The 12,452-nt window shown below is 30.6% G+C and overlaps 1 protein-coding gene across 1 annotated transcript in view; it reads left to right on the forward strand.

Moving 5' to 3' along the window:
* The first annotated feature begins 1,176 nt into the window (after positions 1–1,176).
* LOC113392899 (C3 and PZP-like alpha-2-macroglobulin domain-containing protein 8) overlaps positions 1,177–12,452 on the forward strand; it is a 215,112-nt gene continuing 203,836 nt past the window's right edge. The window contains exon 1 of the mRNA XM_026629515.2: positions 1,177–1,376. The gene's annotated coding sequence lies outside the window, so the exon portion shown is untranslated. The remainder of the gene's footprint in view (positions 1,377–12,452) is intronic.

The raw sequence follows: 12,452 nt of genomic DNA on the forward strand, positions 1-12,452 counted from the left end.
GAGATGGCCCAGCGGATAGAACAGGAGAATCTTAACCAAAGAATGCGGGTAACACCTTTGAATGTTCATATGTTTTGCTTTGAAGAAAATATACATAGAGAGATATGACATGTTATTACTATTTACTTTACATGTGATATATATATTTAATTCGTGTTTCATGCGAGAAAGTTTGCAAAGTTTTTTTTTTTTTGTATTCGTGTTTGAAGTATTTTTGAATACTAGAATATATTAAGTTACAATTAAGTATGTGTGAGTGAATTTAAAATAAATATATTTTCTTCAAGAAACATTAACGCTTATTTGTTAATTAAAATCTTCGCAATTACATTAGAATTTACTGTTTAGACTTTAATGATAAAATAACATAAATAATGATGTTTTAATTACATAAACTATACTTGATGTGCAACTATAACTGCATTCCACGCATGCAAACTTAAAAGGAACAATTAATACTGCTAATATTTTTGCTTTCAATTTTTAACGATCATTATAAATGTAAATAAAAATCAGCTTATCTGATTCAAAGCAGTCAATTAGCAAAATAAAACCTAATATATTTCAATGATTTGAAGAAACTTAACCTTCTTTGTATATCCATCCTGCTTTTACTAGATACAATAAGTATCTTGCTATCTCTCTTCGGCACAGGCACGCAATTGCCCAACTTGGACTGTTATCTCCTTCCTATGTATTTATAATGCTACGAACGGTATTATGCTCTACATTTACTATTCCCCTTATAGTTTGTAAGTTGGGAATAATTATAATATTATTATTTATTAATTTGAATATTGATATATTACATAGTAGGGTTTTGAATTGAAAATATTCAAATTTGTGATTATTGTTTTACTGTTTCACATTTTAAAAACTTATGTATATAAATATATATTTATATATATAAGTTATGTCAGTTGTATTAGAGTACCATACATTTAATAAAAACAATTAAATATTTTAAAAAATATTCTGGCAGACATTTTACTTATAATTCAATTAAAAGTTATTTGATTTTAAGAAATTGTATTTCTTTATTAAAATAATTAATATTTATAATTTTTTTTTATAATTAATAATAAAAGAGAGCATACTCCAATTCACGCAGCCTCGCTTCGATTGGCCGCGGATCCCCGCGTAGCTCGTAGCAACGTGAGGCTGTCGTACCGTAGACCGGCTACAGAGCGGACGTCTACGCCGGAGTCAATTCAGGGACCTTGACACGATTTAGCCCCGCCTGATACGTATTAGCATTCGCGAATTATCAATTCGATTGAAATGATAATTATCAGAAGGATTATTAATAAGACGATAATTTAAATTGTAGTGATTGTTCAGTGTTTTTGGACGTTGATTAACACGTGGTTCAAAAGGTAAGTTTATATCAATATTTATTTTTGTTCTCGCATAAGACATTGATTATACAATACCAAGAATTACTGTCATTTATTGTCGTTAATTTGAACTTATCAATGTCTTTTTTTTAAATTTCTATTAAACTATACGATTATTATTTTCCTTTTAATGATGTTTTAAAATCAAGAGTTTTTGTTTTAAACACTTTAATGAGTCAAAGCTATAAGTATTTCTTGGGAAAGTGGTTAAGTATTTATATTTAGCATAAAACTTGTTTTAATATTCTTATTAATATGATCGTATAGTATTTTATATTTTAAAAATAATTCACACATATATTTAGGTAGCTTTTCCGACTATCTTACACTATTAAAGTGAGTTTCCTTTTAAGCTGTGTTTAAAAATTAAAACAAAGACTAAAATGTGAGGTCAAAAGAATCGAGGAAGCGATGAAATTTAAAAATTCATTCTATGAATGTTTCTTGGAGAGAAAAAGGTCAACACAATATTTATTCTATATTATAAGGTTGCTTTTCAGCTTAACTTTCTAGCAATTTCATTACAACATTATTAATTACTAAAACAAAGGTGTTTATTCAATTTGTTTACCGAAAAGAAAATCAAATTAGCAAATGAAGATGGCGGAAAAATTCTTAGATTTTATAATTATGGATTATAACAGAATTATATATTTTTGACTTTTATATGTATTACTAACTGTGCACTATATAATAAATGATAATTATACTGCAATTAAAAGCACAAAAGAAAATTGTATAAACAAAGAGATATGAAATACTTAAAGAGTATAGAATATTTATATAGATTAAAAACACTTTACTTGCGATAAGCCAGACTCAATATTCCGGATCAAAATTTAAATAAAATAAATAAATAAAAACTATTTTTATATTTTTTAAATTAGTCCTTTGGAATTAAATAAAAAAATAGCCTCCTAGTTATTTTAAATATTTAATTCCAAATGATAAATAACCAATATTACACCATTAAACACTTTCTAACATATTGTTGTTGTTAATATATCATACAAAAATATAGTAAGTACGTACATCGGTCACTGGTGAGATTTGATCCATTCCTTATAATTCCTATGCGATGATGACTGAGGGTCTAATATATTATTATGTCTTACATACGTATGGAAGTCTGTGTACATAGTAACACTAATTGTCATAGGTCGTAAATGTACATGTATCTAGAACTACTAGATTCAGTATCACACTTAATAAAATTTAATTGTTCGTGATTTTATGAATGTATGTGATATTTTTTAAATCATTACATAAATAATAACACGACGTTATTTTTAATTAAAGTACAAAATGAGAGATCTCATTTAAACTCCAGTTTTTTTTATAATACAGCCAAGATATGTAATCTGAGTCAGGGTCAAGGTGAAATATGTTTGCACGAAAAGTACATTTTATGAATACGAGTTTTCAAGTAAGCTTTTTTGTATCATTCTTTACATTTATAATTGGGATTATGTCAATTACTCTATCGGTCTAGTGATCTCATAGTGCCGCAGATCTACTAGTTTCGAACTTCGAATCTCGAGTAGAGTCTTTTGTCAAATTCTCTGTAGCACACCCGAAGCTAACAAGTTGGTAGAGTTACATATATGTGCCTCGGAAATTGTGTGTAAGTGGTGTCGTTGGTCTTGCGCCTGACTTATTGTTGGTCGTGACGGTTTATCGTCCCATCAGGCTATTAGGGTGAGGGTATAGAATGTGTGAGCACTTAACTTGTAAAAATGACTAACTGTCTCTCTGTCTTTGAGAAGTGAAGACATTTTATCACTGCTATGTAATCTATACTAAAATTAAATATGCAAAAGTAACTCTGTATGACTGCCTGTTGCTCTTGCACGTCCATAGCTTGGAAATAAATCGTATTTGATGAAATTGAGCATAAAGGAAACTTGAGCTCCAAGTGTATTAAATAAAATAATACTAGAGTTCTCTTTGTTATTTTCTTAGAATATAAATTGATTTTGTTGAAACTGTATGTCTTTTTTCCACATCTTACCCGCGTGGAGTGGTGGAGTAGGCTTCAAATCCCTCGAAAGAAGGTGTGTTTTCCAATAAGTGAGATATATACCTTTAACAAATATAAATCATTCAACAAACAATACTTAATCCTAAAAAAAGAATAAAAAACATTTGACTTTCAGTTTATTTCTTAAAATACGTCGTTACAAAAGTCAATTCATTTTTGCAATAGCGTGTTTTCATAATATCTGCTTATTTTGTCATTGTAAATTGGATCGTCTTACGTAATAAGCACAAGTCGTGCGATCATTTTTCGAGAAAAACACAATGAAATATACGAGTCATATCTCGAAGGGATAGGAATTGTTTTTATACATTTCCAAGTTCTTTTTCCATCCAAGCTGTCGGTTCTTGTAACGTATAAAGAGCCTCAATAAGGAAAAATATAACCTTACGCCCGTTTACTTAATATCCTTGTATTTTTTTAATGTATAAATGTCTCTTGTAAATATTAGGGAATTGTGTTGGTCTTGTGGGAAAAGATTTACCGATTATAAGTGAGGGTTGTGGGTTGAAATCGAAGCAAAAACCAGCGAATAGCTATTGTTTGTTTTTTTAAGGTGGTGCAAAAAGTTTTTAAAATTCCAAATTAAAAGAAATTTTTGATACGATTTCGGAAATTCAAGAAAAGAGCGTACTCCTTTCTTTAAGGACGGCAACGCACCTGCAAGCTCTCCGGTGTTGCAGACGTCCATGGGCGGTGGTAGTCACTCTCCATCAGGCGAGTCTGCTGCTCGTTTGCCACCTATAACATAAAAAAAAAAAAAAAATGCTAGAGTTGAGAAGTTTTCTGCTCAACATTTATGGGTGGCAACTTTTAGTACTCTATATTTTTTACAGATTGCTTATGCGATCTATTCGTAGAAAAATCTTATTATAAAAAAAGGTCGTTAATAAGTGAAATATATTATATTTACAAAATTTTGCATTTATAACACAGCACAAAAGAAAAAAATATATATGAATATTATACGTAATTAATTAAATAATATTCTTCCAAAATGGCTGCGGTAACGAAGCATTGTTTTAGAATTTCTGCGGTAAGTTTGAAGTCACGGCTTAAAACCAGACTTACGGTCACCGGAAAAACTTTTTAACTTTTGTTTCGTACATTTATACAAAGCAGAAAAAAGTAGCTAGAGTTAAAAATATTTTGTTTTTGGAAATAAGTTATATTCTTATCTGCAACCCGCTAGACTTGTATTTAATGCAGGTAGTCTGTCTACCAATCAACTTGCAATATAACATAGTTTTATTCGATAAACGGAAGCTGGGATTTTAGAAAACAACTTATAGAAATCTGGCTGTATTTTACAGTGACAATTTTATAAGCGAAGATTTATTTTGAATGTTTAAAAATATAAATGTAACTAAATATAATTATCAATTTCATTTCATATTTTATACAAAGTCCACCACAGAGGAAGAACAACCACACATGGAGCAAATAAAAACGTAGAAACGCCAGCTGCTTACAAAACGGCACTCAAAAAGAACAATAGCACTTAATTAATTTTCCTTAAGGGCAGCATAAAAGAGGATAAAAAATAGACAATATACCGAACAAACACGAACGGAAAAGCGGATTTTAACCGCCACTAAATTATTTCCTTCAAGTGCGTTGGAAAAAGACCTTTTCATCTTTGAATTTATGTCCCTTAGGAAGCAAATTCGTTTGACGCGTTTTTTATGTAAGTATAAAAGTCAAGAATGCCAAAGAGGATACGATAGACATTTATAAGATGTGAAACCCTAAAGAAGCTTTAAGAGTTACGGCCACACAAACGGTATCAAGCGAGATAATTGTAAGATAGAGGGTTCAGAATTACTTGGTTGCATAGATATGGCGATATCTTAATGATGGCTTCCGCTATTTTTGTACCATCAGTAATTGTTCGTACTTATTTAAGTAGTTTTATCTTCTTTACTTATTAGTGCTTTAATCGCAATCACGACTTTTTAGTAGTCTTAACATATTTAACAGGAGTTACCGTGATTGTAGCGGTGGCAGTTATATTCATAATATGTTTAGAGGAATGGATTTGTTTATTATTTCTATAACCATTAAATTGTATACCCAAATAGGGTAGCTTGACCCTATTGGGGTATGTGAATCCATCTGAATATGAATATAATAATACTAATACATCAATATTTGAAGATAGTCTCATCGCCACAAATACTAAAATAATTATCGCTAAGAATTCGTAGTCTTATGTGACACCGTCTACTGCTGCACTCGTATTTTCTACATCTGAAAAAAACTTCCGATACAAATAAGGTTTTTTCACGATGTTTGCCAAGCCGATCGCGAGATGAATTGTAAACACGAATTTGCCACTTCGAAATTGAGTGGCACTTGCCCTAATTCGAAAATTCGACCTTTGTTTACTGTCACTATTTTTATAACGATTTTTTATAGGTGACAGTTATAAGATATTGACTGGTCCTGGGCTCGAGCCCCGTTTTGGGCCATTAAATAGATACAAGTTTTCGGTCGGAAAATTCTCATTAGCTGCCTGGAGACACAAATGTTCTGAGCTTGAGCACTTTTCTGTTGTGGCGTATTCAGCATTAGATTATAAGATTGATGGAATATATGCACAGAGTGTGCGTCTTTTTGCACAAACTGTTGCAGCAAAATATGTCCTTCACAATTCCTCGGCTGAAATCAGCAACGAAGACAAAAGGAACCTTAGGAACAAATTAACATTAATCACAATGGAACGTATGATAATGAATATTAAAGGCTGTTTTTATATGAAGACTTAGTCAGTTACGACTATTTCATTATCGTTTGATCGACATCTTAAAACACACATGGCACAAAGTTATTTTAAAAAATGATCACTAAAATGTGTTACGGATAGGTAACAAATCGAAGTTTTCGATCTTGATAGCGTTCGCAGTGTAACAAATGGCTCAAGTTACGCCAAGATTGCGACAGGATTTCATTTTGAGCAACTTTAAACAGTGAAATGTTTGGATCGTTAGTAGTAAAATAGTCTAGTTATCTTGGCTATGGAGAACGTGAAGGGAGGTTTCGACTCTATTACACCACGCCGTTTCAGTATGAGCTGGACACAATGCGCAGAATTGGATCGAGTACATGCAGGTTTCCATATAACTATTTTGATGAAACACGTGAAAAATCGGTGCTATGTGCTCGAGGTTGAGCCCGAAATCGTCTGTTACGATTCACGTCCCTAGCTACTGCGCCATCTTGGTTTTTTCGTATTTACATATGTCCATTAAAAATTAAATCAAAGTGTTAGACCGTTAGTGTTTCACGGATGTTCACGCTAACCATCTTAGGAGTTAAATTTATACATTTTATTCAAAGATAGTATATATAAGGTAAAGCGTAAGTTAAAGTAAGATAGACGGACCAGAACAGTCGCGATAGAAATACCATTACATGCATTCTGTAATGAAAAAGTCTAGAAGAAGTAGCGGCAAATAAGACAGACCAGTTGAAATGACCTTGACACAGCTGTTTAGACTATGAAGCCTAAGGAGAAGAAAAATATGATGTCCTTTACAATCGTTTAGTTGGCGGTAGTGCTTTGGGTTGGTACTTAGTAATAGTTGTCCGGTTTGAAGGGTAATGAGCCAGAGTAACAGACACAGGGGATACAAAATCTTAAATACTATAATTAGTGTCGTTGGGGGGTATAAGGAATGTTTAAAAATTAATACGGACTTTGTCTATGAGCAGCGGCGAACATTTACCATCAGGTAGCCCTGAAGAATTTTTAGGCCACTATTTTCACGGCCGCCTACCCATGTTATAAAAAAAAATCTTATATTTGAGATTTAAAAATAAAATCATTTAAATTGTACTCGATCAATATATTTTACGTCCAGCGAAGTGAATGGTTTTTATTTGTTTTGAAAACTAATTTATACGTAAAATTTTATTCAAATCCTATAACCGTTACGGAGTTCAGTATTCATGAGTATTTATGTTTAGGTTTAAAAATACAGTTCAAAATACCTAAATCAATTTACAATCTATGTATAAGCCTTTATAATCTCTCACCGGTATATTTGAGTCAATTTTAAAATGAATATAAAACTACTGGTTCAAAGTTAACCTCCATATTATCATAAACCGCATACACATAAAATTAACGAATACTAATACCTGCGTTTTTAATATTCTTATAATATATACATATAATAAAATTGGAGTGTCTGTTTGTAATATTAAAATAACCCATTTTTACTAAACGCATATGTATGTATACACGGTACATATACCAAAATAACATTTTTTACAATTTTTGTCTGTCTGTTTGTTCCGGCTAATCTTTGGAACGGCTGAACCGATTTCGACGGGACTTTGACTGGCAGATAGCGGATGTAATAAGGAGTAACTTAGGCTAATTTTATTTTAGAATTATATATAGAATGAAAATAAAATCACGCTACAATATCCAAATAACTTAAATTAAAAACAACGCGTACGAAGTCTGCGGCACAGCTAGTATTGTATAAGTTAATATGCCTCATTTATTAAAGGACATAAGATTTGAGTATTATTTAATACTATTTGACGTTTCGGGAATTCGAGGATTTCTTTAATCGTACAGAAATTGCCTCGAATAATTATCATAATTATAATACTTAGTAATAATAATATTATATGAGGTATGAATTATTAAGAATTAAATTTCATTAATTGTAAATCTTAATATTTTATTAATAACCCTTATTAAAGGTTTTTTTTTAAAACAACAGCTTATATATATATATTTGCAAAATACAACCATTTAATCTACAAAACAATTTAACCGTACTCTCGAATTTCCGCTAATTGAAATTACTCATCGGTATTAAAACGAAAATCAAAATGTAACTTTACTTTATACTATAGTAAAAATATAGTACATGAAATGTTTTCATTGAACAAAACATAATCGACATACCGCAATGTCCGATTTAAAATTTATATTTTTGACAGCTTGTTATTTGATAATAGTAGTTTACATTACTTGATTGTTAGGGTTTGTGCAAACGCGTCTGGGTAGATATCACCCAAACACCAGATTTTCTATCCCCAAACCATAATATCGTTGTGTTCGGATTTGAGAGGTGAGTGAGCCAGTATAACAGGCACATGAGACATCTTAGCTCTCAAGGTTGGTGGTGTACAGGAGATGCGAGGAATGGTTGATATTCTATGGGCGGTAGTGACGGCTGACCATCAATCAGGCCCATTTTTCATTTCACTTATCTATGGCATTAAAAAAAATTAAAGCATTATAGAATTAATTGTTGTCTATTACATTTCTGCGTCATTTAATGATACTACTAGTAGTTTACTTGAGTATGTATGTATACTCAATAAACTACTACTGATAAAATTATCCATGAAGTCAACTATTGTATGGAATATAGAAAATGTTTATTATACTCCAAGTAAAGCTGCCTTATCAATTATCAATAAACTTCTGATTGAAGAAAGATGCAAAATATGACTCAACGATTTTTTTTTTTTTTTAATATTGGTTAACATCACATACATTACTCGTATCCCAATGTAAGTAGCTAAAGCAAAAATGTTATGGAAAATCAGAAGTAACGACGATAACACATTCATTCGGGTTCGAAGCGCGATGAAAAGTGTTTTAGACGTTTTGGTCTTCCCCGTGTGTTTCTCCTGCGAATAAGTCACCTACTGATATTGCAAAAAGTATGAGTTACTCCTCACACGTATTTGTCATATATTCCTGGATCTATTATATTATTTCCCTTATGTCTGCAATTATATAAGATTTTTTACATTTTCCTCCTTCTCCATTAAAGTATGCTTATATTTAAATATTCACTGTGAACATTACGAAGTTTAAAGCGTCTAAAATTTAATTTGATGAAAATACATTAAAATATATATAACTTATATTTTTATAGTGTGTATAAATAAAACTTTATACACATTTAATGTGTATTTTTTTTTAAAGTATAAATATTTTTTTATATTAAAACATTGCAAATTTTTACTTACGTCAAATTTCATCATCGTCAGATATTCTTAAATAAAACTAAACTAGGAAACGAAGACGAAATATTTAAAAACATTTGATAAAAAAACCTCAAATCAATTAAGCAAATATTCATCAAATTATAAACAGATATGATATTGGTATACTTCTTTATGCATTCATTGATCTAATAGCCCGTATTTTATTATTCGTCACGAACTCTCGTATTTTGTACCACATCTCGGATCGTGTCTCGCGAACAATGGTACTAGATAGCTAACAATTACTACGTTTCCGTATACGGACCCTAATCTGGTTCATCATTTGTACAGTATTATTCTCTCGCCGTAACATAACCGTCGAATTTGCTCGGATCAGACGTTTCACTTGCTTTTGTTTGTAGACAAAGTATGGAGCCGGAGAAATGGCAGCGTCCTAATGAGTTTCCTGCCGATTCTTTTCAAAGCGATGTTCTCAAATTCGGAGGGTATTAAGGGTATTATCCGTGTACTAAATGTATTCAATAATGATGGATATGATCTTGAAGATGAAACAGGATATTACGACAAGGTATTAAGGTTTTAATGACATAATGAATAGGAGATAATATAACTTGAGTTAATAAAATATTTTACTTATTCGTGATAGTAAACTTAAAAACTAAAATTTATTTAAATTTACATTTCAATCCAGGTTATTTTTTTTTAGTAAGATATTAAATATGAGAGAGACAAAGATAAGCCTAATGAAAGGTATTAAGCTGGCAACTCGAAAGGCATATTTATAAAATATTCACGCCAAAGCAATTTATTCCGTTTCAATATTTAATTCCCAGCGCAAACAAAGAGACCCATCAAAAGATTAGGAAAAGAAAAACGAGAGAATATTTCAATTTACTACAATTATGAGAATCCATGACCTCATCAAAAATTAAACGATTTTTCTTAGATTTTTATTTGTTGAACAGTAATGTGTACATATTACATAGTATTCTACATGATGACAAATTTAAAGGAAAAATAGTTGTTACTACATTCTAAATTAAAATTGAGGTTCAAATTTTGAATTTATTATTTTGGATTTGAATTCAAATAAAATTTGTTTTATAGCATTCTTTAAAAATTTTGATAGAAATCGAACATTTCGAACAGATGCATTTTGATGATGCTTATATTTATGAAAATTATTAAAAAAAAGAATAATCTATGGACCGAAATATTTGCCAGCATTATCATTAGTTTAGAAATGAACACAACAGTTTAATCAGGCAAGTATCGCGAACACTGCTTGGTCAGCTGCCTGAGAAGATAAGCAAGTTAGTGATGAGAAAGACTGATCTAAGAAATAGTTATAAAAACTCACAGCAACTTTCAGCGGCTTACAGAGATAAGAAGCAACCTGAAATGATACCTACAGGGTCGTTAGTGGATACTACAATTAGTATGAAGTTACAGGTTACTGGGTCGCCTCGTGTCTTTGACTACTTTTGGATAATCTTGCTTTGTCTTTACTTTAAGCTTCTTACATTAAATGCTATTTAAAATTGGTTCGTATTTTTTTCTAATTGCTTAGACTTAACTGATATCATATAGGTAATTGTATTTCATCGATCGTTCCGAACTATTGGTCCAGGTGTACCTGCAATTAAAAGTGTTGCTAAACTTGCTTTTAGCTGTTGACACTCATAAAAAAATCCATCGAAAAGGTTTTGTGGGATTTTTTTTTGCGGAATAAGGCAAAATCAGTTCCAATAATTCGAAGAAAATTTTTGAGGACTACAATGGAATACGACAGAATATTTTTGAGGAATAAATCTATAACGAAATAATTGTCTTCGTGAATAGAAGAATCTTCGATACCTGAAATACTCGTACGAAAATATATTTTCATTCCAATATTAATTTATAGAAACAAAAGCATTTCTTTCTGTCTTCCGTTAATTAATTCTATATCAATATTTCAAGTGGTAATAACAAGTCTTGTAAACTTTAAAGCATTGCTCTTAGCATGTTAAGGGGAACAATATTTTTGATAAAGATTGATCACCGTTAAGGGTTCAGAAGTATCTCTTGCACAATATTGCGGCTTAATTATTCTAATGCTTCGCATTTGAATTGCCTAATTAGTGCTGCTTTTATTAATTCTCATTTTAAATCGCAAGTTCAAGTTTTAATATTTTTATTGACAAGACAAGTTTTTCGAAATAAATTATCTTATGTCCCTCTTGAAACTTCTAACTTTCTGTATAAATATCCTTCAACGTGTATTGGAGCTGCGTGGTTCAATAAATTCTACTAATTTTGACTTTAGGCGTTTTTCTTTTTCTTTTTTTTCTTTTTTTTGTTGTAGACTAGGAGGCTTTTTTCCAGTTGTGTGACATATACAAACATTTAGTTTACTAAAATGAAAGTCCATATCATAACATTGGTGGATTTAAAAAAAAACATTAAATTTAATAATTGTAAGACACGAATAAAAATATACTTACAATTAAAATACAATCATCGAGTTTCTTAAATGAATAAATAATTTTGCCGTTGATCTGAATGGTCATTTCTCTTGCTCAATAAGTATTTAAATCAAAGAAAAAATTGTTTATCTGACTTTGACCAGCGTTGGAGTAGGGAAAAACATATTTATTATAAAGTAGGATCTGTGACTTCTAAAAAATCACTGTTTCCTTAACTTTCTGATTTTTAAATATTTCTAGCGTTAACTATGTTTGTATGTACATTACAGTTTTTACAATATTCTTTGTTTAGTTGAGTTATAGTTAGTTAGTTGTTTAGTTGAGTTGAGTTATAGTTATTGAATAAATGTTACAACTTTGTTGAAACAAGATTTTTTTTAAATAATTAATATGCATCAAGCCCTATTCAAAACCCTTAAAATAATAAGTCATATTCACGGTCGTATCAAGTGGGTTGTTCCTTTCATGTAATGTAATCCCTCCACCTGTCAGGCGCTAATTAGATTCTTTATATGATAATGTGTCTCGCAAACAACCACAAGCCAGCTTAAGAAGATCTTTCAT

This window comes from Vanessa tameamea, chromosome 12 (genome assembly GCF_037043105.1).
Source record: "Vanessa tameamea isolate UH-Manoa-2023 chromosome 12, ilVanTame1 primary haplotype, whole genome shotgun sequence".
Lineage (NCBI taxonomy): Eukaryota > Metazoa > Arthropoda > Insecta > Lepidoptera > Nymphalidae > Vanessa > Vanessa tameamea.